The sequence below is a fragment of the Aedes albopictus genome, chromosome 1 (assembly GCF_035046485.1).
Source record: "Aedes albopictus strain Foshan chromosome 1, AalbF5, whole genome shotgun sequence".
Taxonomy (NCBI): Eukaryota; Metazoa; Arthropoda; class Insecta; order Diptera; family Culicidae; genus Aedes; species Aedes albopictus.
Window position 1 is genome coordinate 251939649 of NC_085136.1, and position 19838 is coordinate 251959486.

At 40.2% G+C, this 19838-nt stretch overlaps 1 pseudogene; it reads left to right on the top strand.

Annotated features, from left to right (window-relative positions):
* Positions 1-2176: 2176 nt before the first annotated feature.
* Positions 2177-19541, top strand: LOC109400508 (polyserase-2-like; annotated as a pseudogene).
* The last annotated feature ends 297 nt before the right edge of the window (positions 19542-19838 follow it).

The following is a 19838-nucleotide window of genomic DNA, read 5'->3' on the forward strand; positions in this document are numbered from 1 at the left end:
TTGGTGGCGTTAGTGTTGTCATCGTGTATTGGTTTGCAACCTTACTTAAGTAAAGATTCAAATCCTTACACAACTTTCTGAATGAAATTTGTTCTAGCCTGGATGTCTGTTCTCTGTGGTTTTATATTCACCACTGACAGCAGCGTGGGAACTTTGCGATAGCAGCGCCACTTGTGTTGTCATTTCAAATGACCGTTTAATTCCTTACTTACACAGTTTTGGAACTGAACTTGGATGTCCGTTCTCTGTGGTTTTTGTACGAGTTTAACGTTTGCTCACTACCGCCACCTAGTTGATGGTTGGCCATACTCTGTCCTTGTAGCACTGAGCAAACATGTTTCCGTGGCAATGCTTTGAATCGAAAGTTGTTCGTAGTGTTACGTCTGTTTGTCTGTGGTGCAACCAACACCCTAGAGCTGTAATACCAACGCTACAGCCAAACAAGTAAATGTGTACATTTGACACAGAGGCGGAGCTATTCCAGTCGTACACAAGAATGTCTAAATTCTGTATCCGTGAAGGGTTCATTCAAATATTACGTAACGCAAAATTTGTCAATTTTATACCCCCTCCCTCCCCCACGTAACAATTTTTGTATGGGAGATTTTGAAATTTTGTATGAAGCGTAACACAGCGCTAGACCCCCTCCCTCCCCCCTTAGCGTTACGTAATATTTGAATGAGCCCGAATGTGATCGCGTTTTTACCCTTCCTTTCAAAAAGCAATTGTAACCGTGATCGCGTCCACAACGCAGTCTCGTCTAGCAAACTGGTAGCGCAGTAACCAAGACGAAAAACGGAAACAACAAGCCCGGGAAACTCCGTAGCAATGTATCAATATCAACATGCGATGGGACCGGTTTACGCCCAGAGATGGGAGCATTCACTTACAAAGAGGCAAAGAGTTACATGGATTTGCTACTATCTTAGATGAGAAGCTCGCTATCAAAAAATGTGTATGAAGGGAGCTCCTCCACGACTTTAGTACAGGGGATGGCCAAAATGTTTGGGATAGGCAACTTTTTTTCTCCCACAAAAAAATTCAACATGCTGTAACTTTTCATAGAGTGCATAAAAAAATCTCAAATTTTAACTGTTTGTCAACCTATTATATGTGCATCATTGGTACAAATATGGGCTCGATTGATTAATTATCCGCGAAGTTAGAACCGTTCGGGTAAAACACTATTTTTTAGACAACTATTTTTTGAACTGTCATATCTCGGAAACCAGTGATCCGAATTGAATGAATTTTTTAACGATTATCAACAATATATTGATACTTAATACGACGTTATAAAATGTAATATTTTCTCACGACGAATTAAGTTATACCGGGTTGAAATTTTTACCCATATATAGGAAAATAAGTAAAATTTGCAATACCACACAAAAATTATTAAATGTGTTCTTCCTTCAATCCAAATAGGCCCTGATATATCTGGTTAGAGATAATTTGAGAACAGAAGTGGAAAATCTTTGGATAAGAACACCAAAGTTTATTGACATTAATGTAAAAAAAATACATTTTTTTCGAGAAAAATCCAAAAAATTTCAATCCATGATAACTTTTTTCAACGTTCAGAAAGGACCAATGTTTTAATAGTTTGTGAAGCATTTACATATTGTTAGTGTACGTTCAAAATTTCATTCAATTCGGTTCACTGGTTTCCGAGATATGACAGCTCAAAAATGAGTTGTCTAAAAATAGGTGTTTTACCCGAACGGTTCTAACTTTGCGAAATATTAATCAATCGAGCCCAAATTTGTACCAATGATGCACATACAATAGGTTGACAAACAGTAAAAATTTGAGATTTTTTGATGCGCTCTTTGAAAAGTTATAGCATGTTGAACTTTTTTGTGAGAGAAAAAAAAGTTGTCTATCCCAAATATTTTGGCCATCCCCTGTAGGTATACGTGTGTACGTGTACAATTACAACGTAAAAGTTCTCCATATGCTATTTTTAATGGCATGCTTCTCAACTGAGATCATAGCAAGTGAATGTAACTCTTTGCAAGTGAGTGTTTCCATCCCTGGTTCTCGCATGTGGAGCACTGTCTGTGAATGCTCTGTCCTGGCTCAGTTTATTTGAGACGTTCACGTAGATCATTTGTGATCAAGTTGAGCTTGATGGTTTGTATTCTGCTCAAATAAAAAGAACTTCTTATCTATCAGCAAGATGATGACACCGAAAGCGATTCCGTTTTCGTTGGTTCTCTTGATGGTCCTTATCGGATATTCGATTCAATTGGACCTCCCGAAAGATTGTGGTCAACGAAAGGCGGTACCGTGAACTTGATCGTCGATGGAAAACCGACCACCATCCAAAACTGGCCGTGGCACACAGCGATCCACCATCGCGAGGGAACGAAACCGCCGGTGTACAAGTGCGGTGGCAGCATACTGAACGAGGACACCATTTTGACGGGTGAGTTGCTAACTCTCATTGTGTCATACATTGTGGTACATTGTGTCGTGTCGTAACGTTTATCACGAAGCTGCTTTTGCTCCTCAATCGATTGCTTTTTCGATTGTTTTTTAACGTTGATAAAATTATGTTTAGTTCGGACAATCGTGTATAATCATAATTGTGCCAGTTTAGTGCCGTGGACATCGTTACAATTCAGGAAATAACGAAAATACGAAATTCTTTTGCTCCATATAACTTCAGCAGTAACTTAACTGCCATTTCTGATCGGCGATGGAAAGAGATAGTAGATGCCGAAAATGCTCCATAAGTGTGGACTCTACTACCGAATTATTCACAGTTTGCGAAGGAGATTGTGCGGGACTATATCACGCTAATTGTGTTGGACTAAGCGAGGAAGATGTGTGCACCCTCTCGTTGAACATCATTTGGATGTGCGATATCTGTATGGATAAGTTTCGGAGAGCGAGAGATGGTATCTTGTCCGACCCTACGAGCAGAACGACGAACGCAAAAACGATTGAAGAAGAAGTGGAAGAACTGAAATCATCTGTGGCGGGAATTCTGGAAATGATTTCGAAAGCTACGCTACCGGCTACAGCAGCATCCTCGAGTGGTGTTTCGCTGCTCCATTCGACACCCATCTCATCGTCCAAACCATGCAACGAAACCGAAATAAATGCCCCACACACGAAAAGTAATGAGAAGAAGCGCACTACAGATGACGACGACGACTTCTCATTGTTCGTCACAAACATTGATGAAAGTGCAACCGAATGGGATATACAAGTGATGGTCTCCTCGAGCAATTGGTACACCGCAACCCGAGCGCATCGATGTAGCAAAATTGACTTCCAAATGGAATCGTTTTAGAAAACCCGATTTTATTTCTTTTAAAGTTGTTCTTGATAAGGGATGGAAAACACGAGCAATGGATCCGGGTATATGGCCAAAGAATGTGAGAATCAGAGAATTTGTTAATCGTCACAATGATACATGGAAACCTTTTTGTCAATGAATTTGAATGTCACTAGTTATGTTGTTGCTTGTCTCAAATACTTTGTATCTTCTGAATGTAAATGATATTTCATGATGTCAACTGTGTCGAATGTGATTATTATGTGTAGGTCTGCTTTTATTTCTGAAAAAAGTAAATTCTCGATGATTGTGTAATGTAATAGTATTTTGTGTGCAATAATTGTTCGTAGTTAGTATGTCTCCAATGCAGTTTTGTATCATTAGTTTTAAGGTGAATATATAACGAAGACACACTTTAAATTTTCAAAAGCACAAATCTGAAGAACCGAGGGTTGGTTTGCGCTGAAAAGTTGATCGATTGGTCACCAGCAGCCGCTCACCAATCGATCGACTTTTCAGCGCAATCCGTCTTTTGGTTCCTCAGATTTGTGCTCTTGACAATTCGACGTGTGGCTTCGTTATATATTCACCTTAAGTTATTCAATAAGACTTCTAAGTCAGTTGAATTATGAATAAATAAACAAATAAACAAATAAACTCTCGATTGCAGACATACGAACGACAGTAAGTTATCATCATATGCCTTGAATATTTTCAGCTGGTCACTGCCTCCGCCTGTCCAGCGGTGTGATCCCACCTGAAAATCTCATCGTACAGGTCGGTCGCCAAAGGCTGCATGTTGCAAACGACCGCGCTCAGGAGCATGCGGTCGATCACATTATGGTGCACAAAAAATTCCGGCTTGGCGCTCAGCCACCACAGGTGGGCACATTTCCGTTGATCCGTTAGCCGTTAACAAGTTTGAGCTTGAATTGATTGATCAGCTACACTCACACAAGGAACCAATAAGATATCTGCTGGGGACTAGCAGGCATTATCAGTGTGTGAGTGTGAACTTCTATTTTTGGGCGACAATGGCGTCTACCACGTCAGATTGCAGGTCAATCTGAGGAAGGGGAAAAAAGTGATGATTGCAATCGTTGGACCGCGGTCAGCTGACGGTTTATGTGGGTTTTCAAAACCTCTACAAAACTAATAAGTCATCAAATTGTTACTTGGGCGTATATACCACTGCGTCTGTACAAATTTATGCTTTTTACTGTGACGTTGAAGAATCCCTTTTCATTAGATAGTCTATTATAAAAATTCGCATGACAGTCCCATCTTTGCTTGATTTCCTTTTCACATGAGACTGTTGTGCGCATGTGGGGCAGTAAAGTAATATGTTATATTCTTACAATTAAAAAGGTGGCTATATTTTAGTGTTCTTACATGAATCTGTTCTGTAAACATTTTTCTTTGTGTGAGCTGTTCGATTTCATCTTGTTTTTTTTTCATAATCGTTAACGCTATGAAATAAATATGAACGCTGTGACGTTGAAGCGTTAAATTTTAGATTTCTTACGTTGATGTGATGCTATTACAAAACCAACAACATCATGAATTTTCAAGTGAACAAATCTGAAGAACCAAATGACGATTAAAATTGAGGCTCGTTAAACTTAACGGTTAACGACGTTTAACTTTTTAATAAACAAACGGTGCCATATTTTCCTGCAGCACGACATTGCCCTGATAAAGCTGGCAACGCACATCAAGTTTACGGCGTTCATCCAACCGGTTTGTCTGTGGAACAGAGGAGAAGATCGGATGTTGATCCGTCACAAAGATGGAACGGTTGTGGGGTTCGGGGCTACCAGGACTGCGGGTTATTCCGAAACGCTGAATAAAGCCGAACTGAAGGTGGTGGATAATCAGGTCTGTATCGACAGCAACCGAAGAGTGTTTGGACAGACGTTGACCGGCGACATGTTCTGCGCCGGGAGCAATGATGGCGTCAATGCCTGCAACGGGGACAGCGGCGGTGGGATGTTCTTTGAACTCGATGGTCGTTGGTACGTCCGGGGTATCGTAGCATTTTCAACTTCACTCGCGAGCGACCGGAGCCGATGCGATCCGTATCAGTATGTGGTGTACACGGACGTGGCTCGATACATCAGGTGGATTGCAGAACAACTGAACGGTTCCTTCGTAGAAGCTCCGGAACTAACGCACCCGAAGCAGCACCTTCTGAGCCGGGACTGTGGTGAAAACCTGTACCCAACAACCAGAGAGTCAGAAAAATCCGTTTTGATGTCGTATCCTTGGGTGGGGTTGATCGAGTACAGCCAGGAAGGAGTTCGCGAGAAGCGAGTTCTGTGCCATGCAATGCTGATCAGTGAACGCTACCTGGTGACCGCGGCCGAATGCGTCTACAATACCGGAAAACTGCGTCCGACGTCGATACGGCTGGGTGAATACGATACTTCCAGCAGTCAGGATTGCGGCATAGTAGATGGTATGTAGAACTCAAATATCATTCATATATTTATTTGTACATTTAGGACAATTTTGATAACACATAATCAAGAGTATTACGCCACAATCCTCGGTTTTAGGCTACCGCTCCACATTGTCGATCACGCCCAATGCTCGTCAGATCACGCTCCTTCTGGTTCACCCATTGTGCTCTCTGCGGTCTACGCCTTCGTGTGCCAATTTGATTAATAGCAAATACCAACTTTACAGGGTTGTTGTCCGGCATTCTGGTACCCTGCCCTGCCCTGCCCATCGTATCCTCCCGGCTTTGGCCATCTTCTGGCTGGGTTCGCCGTAGGGGAGACTGGGGAGACTTGATTCCTTTTTCTTAATTAACCTGAAACTTTAAGAAAAAACACAAAACTAGATCCGATTTCCGTACAAAATGGCAGGTAAACATCTATTGCAAGTTAATACACAACAGAAGGCCTTTAAATTATTGTTAAAGTTTTCAAAACTGTGTTTTTATGGAGGCATGGCTTATGATGTATTTTTCAAAAATGGGTGACACATGATCCCTTTTTGATCACATGGTTTATTTAAAGGGAAAATAATTCCAAAATCTTCCTATTCATTTTCTTTACGAGTTCTCTTGTATTTTTGATGAATGTGGAGTGTTTGAAATTGTAAGATTTCCTTAAATTTTTAAGGATGTGCCGTATTTTCAAAATGGGGAGACTTGATCCTCCTTTTCTTGGTTTGTACTAAAGTTATAATTATCTGACACGTTTTATCGTTGAATAGACTAGAATTCCAAGTAAATAGAGGCTTCCGAATAGAATTGTATTTTTCACATGTATAATGTGAGTGTAATCCTCGAGGGATCAAGTCTCCCCATGTCACTGTTGTATATACTAACCTGAATTAATTAAAATATGTGAACAACAACCTCATTTGGATAAATAAGTTTGAAAGTACTTCAATTAAACTCTGTGCTGGAAATTTTGACACGATTTGCTTCAATTTTCACAAAGTTATTGAGGTTTTTCGGATTCGCCTAAAAGATTTCTGAAGGACTGAAAATAAACCATCAGCCGTTAAAAAATAATGCAATGTACAATCGAAATCAATTGTAGCCAAAACAAAGTCGTTTGTCCAGGAGTAGTTTTGGAAAAAATATACTAGAAGAGAAATGTTTTTGATTCCGAGCAAATATGGAGGAAACAAGTCTCCCCAGGGATCAAGTCTCATCAGTCTCCCCTACAGTGAAGCATACAGTACACCGAAGAGCGTTCGGCAAGATCATCGAGCTTACTCTGCATATCAGAGAACCATTGAGCTAATACAGCAACGTCATCAGTCAGTTAGAAGTCCTTTAGGTGCTTCATGGTAATGGGCTGCCACTGCATCCAGTCGACCGGATATGTCGCGGTTTCCCATATTTTTTTCAGAATAATTGATGCAACATTTGTGCACAGGGTTCTACGGGATCAGTTTTGAGCATCTCTACTGATATGCGATCGAAACCCGGCCCCCTTTGCTACCAATGGTTGTTTCAATCTTTCATTCCAGGTGTCATCTGTGAATCACTGCTTTCTGTGGGTGCGTAGCTCACCCAAATTATTCTCGCCGGTGACGATGAAGGCGTTCGTGATAGCGCTCGATTGATCTTCTACACTAACTACACCTTCCGGAATATCCGCAGCGGGATTTCCCAGCTCCTCGACGAAGGATCTTTTCACCGTAGCGTCTTCCAGACTATCAAAAATCCATGAAAGATTTGTTCGTAATTATTCCTTAGAGATTATTTAAGTTATTCTACTAGGGATTACTTCAGAAATGTCACTAGATAAAGCTCCCAAAATTTCTCAAACATTTGTTCTGAAAAATCTGGCATGGATTACATCGGAAATTGCTCCATGAATTTATTTTGATATCCTTTTGGGATAACATTTATCCAAGAACATCCATGGATTCCTAGCTAAATAGTTCCGTTGGAAATGGATTCATATAGAAAATCTTCTATAAGCTTCTCATGTTTTTTTGATAAATCTTCCCTGGATTACTTCAGAAATTGCTCCAGATTTTCCATTAGAAATTCTTGCAGATAATCATTCATAAAGTTCTCCAAGAATTCGTCGAGAAATGGTTCCATGAATTCTTTCAGAAATTTTCCCATGGATTCTTCCATGCAAACCTTTAGAATTTCTTCCAGCGATTTCTTCAGAAAATTAAAAGTTCAAAAATTCCTCAGTGGGTAGTTTCCCTTTGCCAGGGATTCTTTAAGATAATATTTAATGGATTTCTTCAAAAATTACTCCAGGAATTCATTCATAAAATCATCCAAAGATAGTTTAAAAAATTCATCAAAGGAATCTTTAGGTAATACAGGGGATGGCCAAAATGTTTGGGATAGGTAACTTTTTTTTCTCTCACAAAAAAGTTCAACATGCTATAACTTTTCATAGAGCGCATCAAAAAATCTCAAATTTTGACTGTTTGTCAACCTATTATATGTGCATCATTGGTACAAATTTGGGCTCGATTGATAAATTTTTCGCGAAGTTAGAACCGCTCGGGTAAAACACTATTTTTTAGACAACTCATTTTTGAGCTGTCATATCTCGGAAACCAGTAAACCGAATTGAATGAAATTTTGAACGTACACTAACAATATGTAAATGCATCATAAACTATTAAAACATAGGTACTTTTTAAACGTTGAAAAAAGTTATCATAGAATGACACTTTTTGGATTTTTCTCGAAAAAATGTAATTTTTTTACATCAATGTCAATAAATTTTAGTGTTGATATCCAAAGATTTTCCACTTCTGTTCTCAAGTTATCTCTAATCAGATATATTAGAGCCTATTTAGATTGAAGGAAGAACACATTTAGTAATTTTTGTGTGGTATTGTAAATTTGACTTATTTTCCTCTTTATGGGTAAAAATTTCAACCCGGTATAACTTAATTCGTCGTGAGAAAATATTACATTTTAAAACGTCGTATTAAGTATCAATATATTGTTGATGAACGTTAAAAAATTCATTCAATTCGGTTCACTAGTTTCCGAGATGTGACAGTTCAAAAATTACTTGTCTAAAAAATAGTGTTTTACCCGAACGGTTCTAACTTCGCGAAAAATTTATCAATCGAGCCCAAATTTGTACCAATGATACACATATAATAGGTTGACAAACAGTCAAAATTTGAGATTTTTTGATGCACTCTATGAAAAGTTACAGCATGTTGAATTTTTTTGTGGGAGAAAAAAAGTTGCCTATCCCAAACATTTTGGCCATCCCCTGGATATCCAGGGCTTCCTTTAGATATTCCCATGGATATTCCCGAGACGTTTTCGAAGAATCCCCTGAGAAGTTTTAAATTATTCCTTCTAAAGCTCCACCGGAAATTACTTCAGAAATTCTTCTACGGTTTGTTCTACATTTCAACAGAATTTTCTCCGGAGATCCCTTCAGAAAACTACGTAGCCACTAAAAGTTTTCAGTTTCTTTTAAAGATTCTTTCAGAAATTCTTACAGCCAGCAAAATCTTTCGATGGTGGTTCATACAGAGATTTCTTCAGCAATGTTTCCAGAAATTTTCTTTAAAAATTCATCCAGAAATCCAGAGGTTCTTCCAGTGATACTAGCAGCAGCAGCAGTAATTCCTCCAAGAAATTCCTGCTGAATTTCACTCAAAGATTATTTCCAGTTTCCATAGCCATAGTATTCCTCTAAGCATTACTCCTGAAATTTCTCCTGGATTTTTTCCAAGGATACTTCTACGAATTTCTCCGCGGATCTTGCAATCTCTTCATAAATATTTTCAAGGAACCGTCTACCATAAATATTTTCAAGGAACCGTCTACCGCCTTTTTAAGGAAGCTCTCAAGAGATTTTTCTATTTTTTTATAGTAGTTCGAACTTCCAGGGTGCGACTGTTTTGGAGATAACAATTGGTGGGAGTTCAGCTTTGCAGTCAACAGATCTCTAGAACGACCGTTTAGGATTCGTCCCTATGTTTCGGCAATTGTTAGTGCCTTCTCCAGGGGAAAAATCATGAGAAGGCACCAACAATTGCCGAAACGTAAGGACGAATCCTAAGCGGTCGTTCTAGAGATCTGTTGACGGAGAAGCCGAACTCCTACCGATCGCTTTTGTGGAAGTTCATCCAAGTGTTTCTTCAGGTATTTCTACAAAGATTCCTTAAGAATTACGTATACGGGTTCCTTCAGTAACTCTTTCAGGAAATCTTCCACTAGAAAATTCCACCAAGTGTTTTCCGAAAAGTTTATCGATATTTCCTTCAGGGATTCCTCCATAATTCTTACTGGGATTCCATCGTTAAAATCCCAGGGATTCATTCAAGAATACCTCTAGGAAATTGTACAAAGATAAGACAGAAGGTTATGGATTTCTTCTAACATTTTTAGAGATTCCTTGCTGAAACGTTTCTGAAATAACCTGGTGAAACTCTTAATGAAATCATTGAGGAAATGTTTTTTTTTGGAATCTCTAAAGGCATACAATATACAGTCTCCCTCTTAATAGGCACGAACGTCTCTTCCACGGCCCGACGGTCGATTCCGAGGATGTCGATATTGTCCGCGAAGGCCAGGAGCATATGCGACTTCGTGACAATGGTTCCACTCCTGTGCACACCAGCTCTCCTTACCGCTCCTTCTAGTGCTATGTTGAACAGTAAGTTCGAAAGAGTATCGCCCTGCTTCAGTCCGTCAAAGGTTACGAACGATGACGAAATTTCATCGGCAACCCGTTCACTTGATTTCGATCCGTCAAGCGTCGCACGAATCAGTCTAATCAGCTTCGCCGGGAAGCCATAACTCGTTTCTCTTCACTGAATCGTACGCCGCCTTGAAATCAATAAACAGATGATGGGTCTGCAAGTTATACTCCCGAAATTTATCGAGAATCTGCCGTAGGCTGAACATCTGATCCGTCGTTGATCGGCCCTCATGAAATCATGCTTGATATTCGCCGACGGACTCCTCAATCGGCATCAGCCTATGGAACAGAACTTCGGACAAAATTTTGTACGCTGAATTGAGGAGTGTTAGTCCTCTGTAATTCGCGCACTCCAGTCGATGCCCTTTCTTGAAAAGAGGACAAATGAGACCATCCAACAAACTAGCAGGCAGTTCTTCCTCCTCCCATATCTTTAATAAAATACGGTGTAAGAGTTGATACAGCTGCTCACTACCGTTCTTGAGAAGTTCGGCCGGTAGTTTGTCCTTCCCAGCAGCCTTGTTGTTCTTCAGACCCTTAATGGCTGTCTTGACCCCGTCTAGCGTTGGAGGTTCCACAGCTTGTCCATCGTCGTCGATTCGAATTCTGTCCGTCGCTCTTCCACTCCCTCCGTTCAACAATACCTCAAAGTGCTCTGAAAAACGCTAAGCCATCGAAAACACCGTTGAATCCTGGCTACCTTCAGCAGAAGGAGGAGGAGAAGGAACGACGTTTGTCGAGCAACACTCAATATCTGAGTCTCATCAGTTGTCTGCTGTACGTAGCGGTTCACTGTCGACCGGATATAGCAGTAAACGTCTCCATCCTGGCTCGGAAATCAAGCTGCCCTATAGAACTGGACTGGCACGAGGCCACGACGGTATTGAAGCACTTGAAGTCAACTAGAAGCCAACAATTGATACTTGGATCCACAGCTGACGGGCTCGACATGTATGCGGATGCCGATTGAGCCGGCAACCATCGGGACAGGACGTCCAATTTCGGTTTCCGGATACGGCTTAGAGGTGGCATCATTAGTTAGACATCACGTAAGCAAACCTGCGCGGCGCTATCATCAACGAAAGCGAAGCATGCCAAGATTTGAGTTGGTTGAAGATTATGGCTGATGGTCGATCTAGATGAAGACGTGACGTTGCCAATAACCCCATTCGAAGACAACCAGAGCTGTACTGCCGTTCTACGCATAGTTGTCCCATGTTGAAAAACTTGAAACTGAGAAAATCGCGATTGAAGTTTCAAGCAGGTTTTTCATGTTTTTTGACTAAATGGGGCAACAAATCGGATTTAAATTTTCATAGTATCGTTAGAAATCGCTTATATTTTCATGCCTGAAGTATTTCCAATCAAATATTTTTAAAAATATAGTGTTTTATAGCAAAAACATTATTACTGGGACTGTTATGCCTAGAAATGTGGTCCTGTTGGCAAAATTTCTACGCATATCAGTCCCACGATAATTAGTCGTCTCATTTCACGCTCGATGTGGTCTGTTCTATACTTTTTAATTATATTTTTTTAGTAACAAACAATGTTAGCTTCTCAGCTTCTCTTATAACATTATAAGACTCTCATGCATAAGGCCTCTCGAGGCAAAACGGAGCCGAAAGACAACATACGAATGGCTTCACATTTTGACACTTTCTTAATAATCGGTTAAGTAGGAACTAGGTGAGTGAGTTGATTAGTGAATTGATGAGAGGATGAATGTGAGGTGCTCCAAAATTAGGTGAGCGCCTGGTGCATTAAAAGGTCACCAGGCCGATATATCGTTTGGTCGGAAAAACGTCGTGTGACCGCAAAATATTGTTAAATCAAAGTATTTATATGGCCGAATAAGTCATAAGGCCAAAAATTTCATTAAACCGGATTGGTCATAGGCCGAAAACGTCATGAAGCCGAAAAGGTCTTTAGGCCGAAAAGGTCTTTAGGCCGAAAAGGTCTTTAGGCCGAAAAGGTCTTTAGGCCGAAAAGGTCTTTAGGCCGAAAAGGTCTTTAGGCCGAAAAGGTCTTTAGGCCGAAAAGGTCTTTAGGCCGAAAAGGTCTTTAGGCCGAAAAGGTCTTTAGGCCGAAAAGGTCTTTAGGCCGAAAAGGTCTTTAGGCCGAAAAGGTCTTTAGGCCGAAAAGGTCTTTAGGCCGAAAAGGTCTTTAGGCCGAAAAGGTCTTTAGGCCGAAAAGGTCTTTAGGCCGAAAAGGTCTTTAGGCCGAAAAGGTCTTTAGGCCGAAAAGGTCTTTAGGCCGAAAAGGTCTTTAGGCCGAAAAGATCTTTAGGCCGAAAAGGTCTTTAGGCCGAAAAGGTCTTTAGGCCGAAAAGGTCTTTAGGCCGAAAAGGTCTTTAGGCCGAAAAGGTCTATAGGCCGGAAAGGTCTTTAGGCCGAAAAGGTCTTTAGGCCGAAAAGGTCCTTAGGCCGAAAAGGTCTTTAGGCCGAAAAGGTCTTTAGGCCGAAAAGGTCTTTAGGCCGAAAAGGTCTTTAGGCCGAAAAGGTCTTTAGGCCGAAAAGGTCTTTAGGCCGAAAAGGTCTTTAGGCCGAAAAGGTCTTTAGGCCGAAAAGGTCTTTAGGCCGAAAAGGTCTTTAGGCCGAAAAGGTCTTTAGGCCGAAAAGGTCTTTAGGCCGAAAAGGTCTTTAGGCCGAAAAGGTCTTTAGGCCGAAAAGGTCTTTAGGCCGAAAAGGTCTTTAGGCCGAAAAGGTCTTTAGGCCGAAAAGGTCTTTAGGCCGAAAAGGTCTTTAGGCCGAAAAGGTCTTTAGGCCGAAAAGGTCTTTAGGCCGAAAAGGTCTTTAGGCCGAAAAGGTCTTTAGGCCGAAAAGGTCTTTAGGCCGAAAAGGTCTTTAGGCCGAAAAGGTCTTTAGGCCGAAAAGGTCTTTAGGCCGAAAAGGTCTTTAGGCCGAAAAGGTCTTTAGGCCGAAAAGGTCTTTAGGCCGAAAAGGTCTTTAGGCCGAAAAGGTCTTTAGGCCGAAAAGGTCTTTAGGCCGAAAAGGTCTTTAGGCCGAAAAGGTCTTTAGGCCGAAAAGGTCTTTAGGCCGAAAAGGTCTTTAGGCCGAAAAGGTCTTTAGGCCGAAAAGGTCTTTAGGCCGAAATGGTATTTTGGCCAGGTCTTGGCGAAATGACCTTGTTCTATACCTGAATTATTCGGCACTAACGTCCTCTTCGGCCTAATGATTTTTTCGGCCTAATGACCTTTTCGGCCTAATGGACTATTTTGCCTAATGACCAACAAATCATACAACTGATTAAGCTTTTGTATTAATTTTAAATGACTAGAAATATGTACATATCACTGAAATAAAATATGTTTAGAAATTCAACAGCTTAAGTTTTCAAAACATTCTGCACCATGCCTTCCTCTGCTTGTATGGGTCATATGAATAGGAACCCTAGCAAAGATTGGGAGTGATTTGCCATTAGAGGCTTCATGCTTCATGTATCTTTATTTTTATATGAAGGGTCAGAATGCCGTTGATAATGGTACGGTTCTATATTCATCCTATTCGAAAACAAACAGTTACGGTACTATGTTCACTTTTAATACACATACAATAATAACAATATAATCCTTTTGGGCTCTATCATTTCTTTTACATATACACAGAAAGCCGCTTATCTACGACATAACTTACTCATCAAGTCTCTGAGCGTCTAGGTCACTTGTTTATCAAGTTACTCAATAACTCATTAACACATTCATTCAAAACAGTCACTCATTTACCCATCAGCCCAATAATAAATCAACTCACTTATCAAAACACTCGCTTATCATCTTACTCATTTACTCATCAACCCACACACTTACAAAATCTCACTCACCAAGTCACTCACTTACTCTTCAATTCGCTTACTCGGTTGATCTCTCATCAATTGATATATTGATTGCTTGTTCAGTGCCTTTAGCAGTTCATCTTCGATTTGGGTTTAACCCAAAAGTGTTCTTTTTATTTTCTAAATATCCGATAACTAAGCCACTCACTAACCGACACACTAATTCAACCAAATTATTGGGATAACATACTGAAATAAAAAAGTGAAACTCATCAACTCACTTACCAACAATATTTCAAGCTTGCTTAAATTCTGAAAACTTTCACATATACCAGTCATTCAATTCAGCAACCTCTTTGTCATTATATTGGATCGGCTTCGTCATGCTTCACGACATTTGAGCCTCTTAATTAAGTTAAAATGTTTATGTTTGGTTTATGAGCTCAACGCGCATTGCAGCAATATGTATTTGAATTCAGATTGCAACTGCACGTTGCAAAGAAATAACAGTTTTTGTTTAACTGGAAAACAAGTTTTGTTCCAGCTGGACCGTAATGCCAACATAAAAGAAGGGTTTTACCATGCAGTATTGAAATAGCGATGCTATCAGGTGAAGCTAAGTTACTAAAAATGCTTATTGTATCGGTTTTACGTAGAAATTTTATAGTGGGACTGTTATGCGTAGAATTTCGGTTGTGGGACAGACATGCGTAGAAATTCAACAGTGGGACAATTTGACTTGACATGCTTTTCATTGAGTCTTCGAACAAAGTATGTTATTTTTTTATGTTATATGAAAATATACGTATAAATAGAGCGCCTGGTGCAAAAAACTCAAAATCGTCAAAAAGTAACATGGGACAACTATGCTTATAACGGCAGTGTATTCGACTATTCTATTCTATTCTATTCTAGTGCTTGCACAGCCAGTATTGAAAAGCATCCTGGAAATACCAAAATTTCTTTTGATAATTTCTTGTCAGCATTAATATTTGCAGCATGTCAGAGACGTGACACAAATATTAAAATGGCCAGGCCCACTGTGCAGACTACTTGATTAAGAGATAATTCAAAAATTTAAGGCAATCAGGTTATCCACTTATGAATAACATGATTGACATACCTTTTTGAATTGAATGAAGGAAGAAACGAGGACAACCGTACCAGCCGTTTCGTTTTAGGGGAATGGTGTTTGAACATTATAATCGTTGGGAGTGGTGCTGCTAAGAAGGTTAATGCACACTCCGTTAAAGTTGGCGTCGCTTCTCCTGGGATGGGGCACAGGCATTTCTCCGTGTGTCCTGGCTTCAAAGCCTAGGCTTAAGCGCCATTACTCGCTCTCTGAAACGAGAAAAAAGTATAATGATCCCTTCCCCGAGCACAGAAAAATAAGCCCATATACACCGTGTCCAATTAGTTCTCATACAAAATCAAATTGAATTCATTTCACGTCTGTAATTAGGATTTACAAAGTAAATTTATTTATTGAAAGGCCAACTAACATACACTAAATACAGCATATGTTTCGGAACTAACTGTCCTTTATCCTTCTCTGCTGATCGCTTATGTGTCGTAAGTCCATTTCAGCTGGCACGCACGCCATTTCATTGGTATTTCGTCGTATTTTAAAGAATAATGGTTTTAAGTTAAAACAAATTAGGTTCATGTCCTCCCCATTGCTAGTAGTAACTATGACCAGAAGAGAAAAAATATGAGATCCTGTATTGGTAAAGTGTGAGCCGTTTTATTTTGTACAAAATAAAACGTAAATTAAACAAAAATGTCCAATCATCTGTTTTAATAAGATTTGTTATATTGAAGAAGCATGGATGCATCTTATCTGGTTCATTCACACCATTCTCACTTATATAACATGCTTGTATTCCTATTGTGGTGAATATTGTCCAAAATTTACGTTTTATGATGTTTATATTTGATGTAACGGTTATTTTCATGAAAATCAGCCCAAGTTGAGCTTACTTGCATTTTTTTTACCATATCATCACTAAAACTGTATTGTTTCAGCCTTAGTATATCCATTTGGTACATAACTTGGGATACAAACTCAAAATTTATCCTTATGGACTCTTTTTCGCTACCGTAGAATGAACATCTTTTCGAACATTTTTCTTGCGTGCCAGAGAAAACGGATTTCAAAAAATGGAAGTGTACTGCTAGGCTTATAAAAACAAATAGAAAATTAAGTTATTCTAAGCCGTATGCCTAATTTAATAAGTATTATGTGGCCTTTCAATACATGTATTCATTTTGAAAATACGAATCACATATGTGAAATAAAATGATATTTTCTAAATTTGTATTTTGTATGAGAACTTATTGGACACGGTGTAATAAGCACAAAAATAAGTAAATTGATACAAATACAAATGGTAGAGAAATTTAAAATGATTATTTTAGAAAGTCGTAACATGATTTACTGAAATTAATTTCATTCTCAACCTATGTTGGATCTGGCCATTATCACAATTGGTGTTGGTTCGTTTAACAGTGCTCGCAACAGTGCTTATCCAATTCGTTGACGGTTAAAGCTCGATACCGCGGAAGTATTGAACCGAGTAGTTGCCGATTCACCACCTCAAAACACCGCATGCTGACCAAAACCGGCAACGGAACTAAATCGCTTCCATGCTTTTCGAAAACGTACATCCCGTTTAAGACAATCTCTCTAAAACTGGTACTTAAACAGTTCGTCCATAATGAACAAATAATAAAGAACCGAAACAATTTCACGGCGTGTGCATGGGAAAAGTTTATAACAAAAAAATGGGCATCGTCAAATTTTTCGCTATTCAAAAATAGAGGCTATCAGCTTTCATTTGCAGGGTCCCACAAAAAAATCCACCAAGGGATCCCGAACAACTTTTTCAGAATACTGTTTTTCCCCATACAAAATGAACGGTTCCAAATTTATCCCTATTTCTACTTAACAAGCATACCCAATTTTTGTATGAAAAAGTTCCCCCGATGAAATATTTCGATGTTGGGCTTGAATGAAAGCTGGTAGCGTCAACTTTCACGTAGCGTCAACTTTCACCGTGATCTCACCAAAATCATCCGAACCGCTCTGCCATGGAAATTTTCATATATGTAGCTCTTGCATCACTGATCGCAAATTTTCCCATTTCCGTCCTGTCCGTTCCGTCCGTCCGTCAAATTTGAGAACCAGCATCTCCCACTTGCTTGGAACCATACAATCGGTACAAACGAATCTCACAAAGCCTATTTTTCACCACACACCCGCGAAGTGGCGAAACATGGCACCATCGAAATAAAAACAAAGCACACGCGAAGAATCATTTTCGGAAGCTCCATCAATAATCACCCAAATAATGCTTTTTTTGTCTTCAGAAACACAAAATGAATAAACTAAATTCTTCTTGGCGGATGGCATAGTACTACCAGCGTGGCCACTAGCCATATCACTTTTTAACCGACCGAATTGCAATCAACGCGAAACGAGTAAAAATGTCGTCATCTCTAAAAACTTTTTTTGAAAAATTGACAGAAAGCACAACAAAACACGGGAGCGAAAATTTTTGCGTCCATTCTCGGGCGCCACACACTACGATCTCGAAAACAACCAGAGCTATATTCAACTGATGGAAAACGGTAAGAATGAGAAGCGGTCAAAGCACATCGCACAAATTTTTCTACGTTCGTGATCTTCAAGAGCAGCAGCAAATCATTCTGAAGTATTGTCCCACCGAGTTCATGTTGGCTGACATACTGACGAAACCACTGCAGCACCTACGATTGAAGTTAGTAAGAGAAATGTTAGGGTTACTAAACCACATTGTCGAGGAGGATTGCCGAAATTAGACGACATACTATGATTCTTAGTAAGCCATAAAATATGTATGAATAGAACTGAAACAGGACCCAACTGAAGTAGTTTGGTCTCTGGCTCTCATCATATCCTGAAAAAAAAACTATGGATGTTTTGCAGGCGCGGCACTGCACCTTATGATACTTGCCGGATTGTATGGAACGGACACTTCATGTGTACATTTAACATATTCATTCCCATTGTCCAACCTGATTTGCTTGATTCTCTTACCTGTTTGGTTCTCAGCGCAGCTTTTGAAGTCTTGAACACTACTTCCTGTTTTGGATTTCAGGAAATATTCATTCTTCCTGTTTGGGTTTGTGAGTCTTTGCTTGGATTTGCTCAGGAACGCCGCTCCGCCTTGCTTTATACCGTTTGAAGCTTTCACATTTTGTAGGCTTTTCGCCTTGACTGTGTCCACGGATGACTTTAGGCCAAATAGTAAAAATTTGTGTCGCTTCGTGGTCGTGTGGCTAGTGTCACTAAGCATTTAACTTCATCGTGCTGGGTTAGATTCCCGCCGCAGCTGTCAGGAAAAGTTTTCGGCTGTGCCGCTAGGCGTTACATGCTAGTCCGTTGTCTATTGTTGTGCTTGTTTCAAAGAGCGAATAGCTCACTGGAAGTATTAAACGTGTCCGTATTTGAAGTTCATGGACAGCGCCCTTCTTAGCGCGACGATACACTGAAAAAAAAGTTCATTAGTTTTACATTATTTTCTATACATCCCAATTCTTTTCAGGTTCCAACGCTTGCGCACCCCCAACGCAGTCCATCGGCATCGAAACCATCACCGTGCACCAGCAGTACAACAAGCCCCGCTTCGCGAACAACATAGCCCTGATCCGGCTCTACGCGACGGCCGACGTCGATCGGGAAAACATCGCACCCGTCTGTCTACCGCTGACCAAGGCCCTGCGTAGCTTCAAACCGGCCAGCTACATCCGGTCCGGTTGGAAGAACCACCGGGATCAACCGCGGATGCAACGGGCCGAAGTAAAGGTGGTCGATTCGGTCGAGTGCCAGCGCAAGTACAGCCGAGAGCGAATCCCGCTGGAGAAGACCTTCCGGCAGATCTGCATCGAGCAGGACGGCGGCGGCGGATCGGCATCATCCGGGGGCATTTGTTTGTTCGACACGGCTTCGGCACCGTTGCAGGCGATCCAAAAGGTGGACGGGAGCGATCGGTATGTGCTGCATGGGTTGCTCGCCTTCGGACCGAACAAGTGCCACCTGGACTACCCGAATGTGTACACCAACGTGGGGACGTACGTGACATGAATTTTGGATCATATGCAGAAGTAGTGTTTGGGGTTTTATTTTATTTTTGTTTATTTATTTCGGACCTTATGTCTATTTTATTACTGTGTCATACAGTCATATATAGAGATTATACACGTTTATCGATAAGAAAAACTTATTATAATACTGATTAGAAATAAATACATCGCAGATTTGAGAGTCATTGTGACAGCGTTCGCTTTTTTTGTGTAATGTGTTAAGTTCCCTTTGCTTGGTAGTGCTATCTGGAGAAACAGAGACGCTCAACTTCTGTCTTTTTTATATTGAGTACTTTTTTATCTAATGAAATATGACACCAGTTTCGAAGTTAAACGTCTTTGTTAGTCTTCGATAGCTATGCTGAATATTCTCCCTTTCTTTTATTGTAAACATAGCTGGTATTAGTATTAGATGAACGTTAATGACTTCCAGCAACATAAACCACATCCATTGATAACATCGCTTAAGAATTCCTCATCTT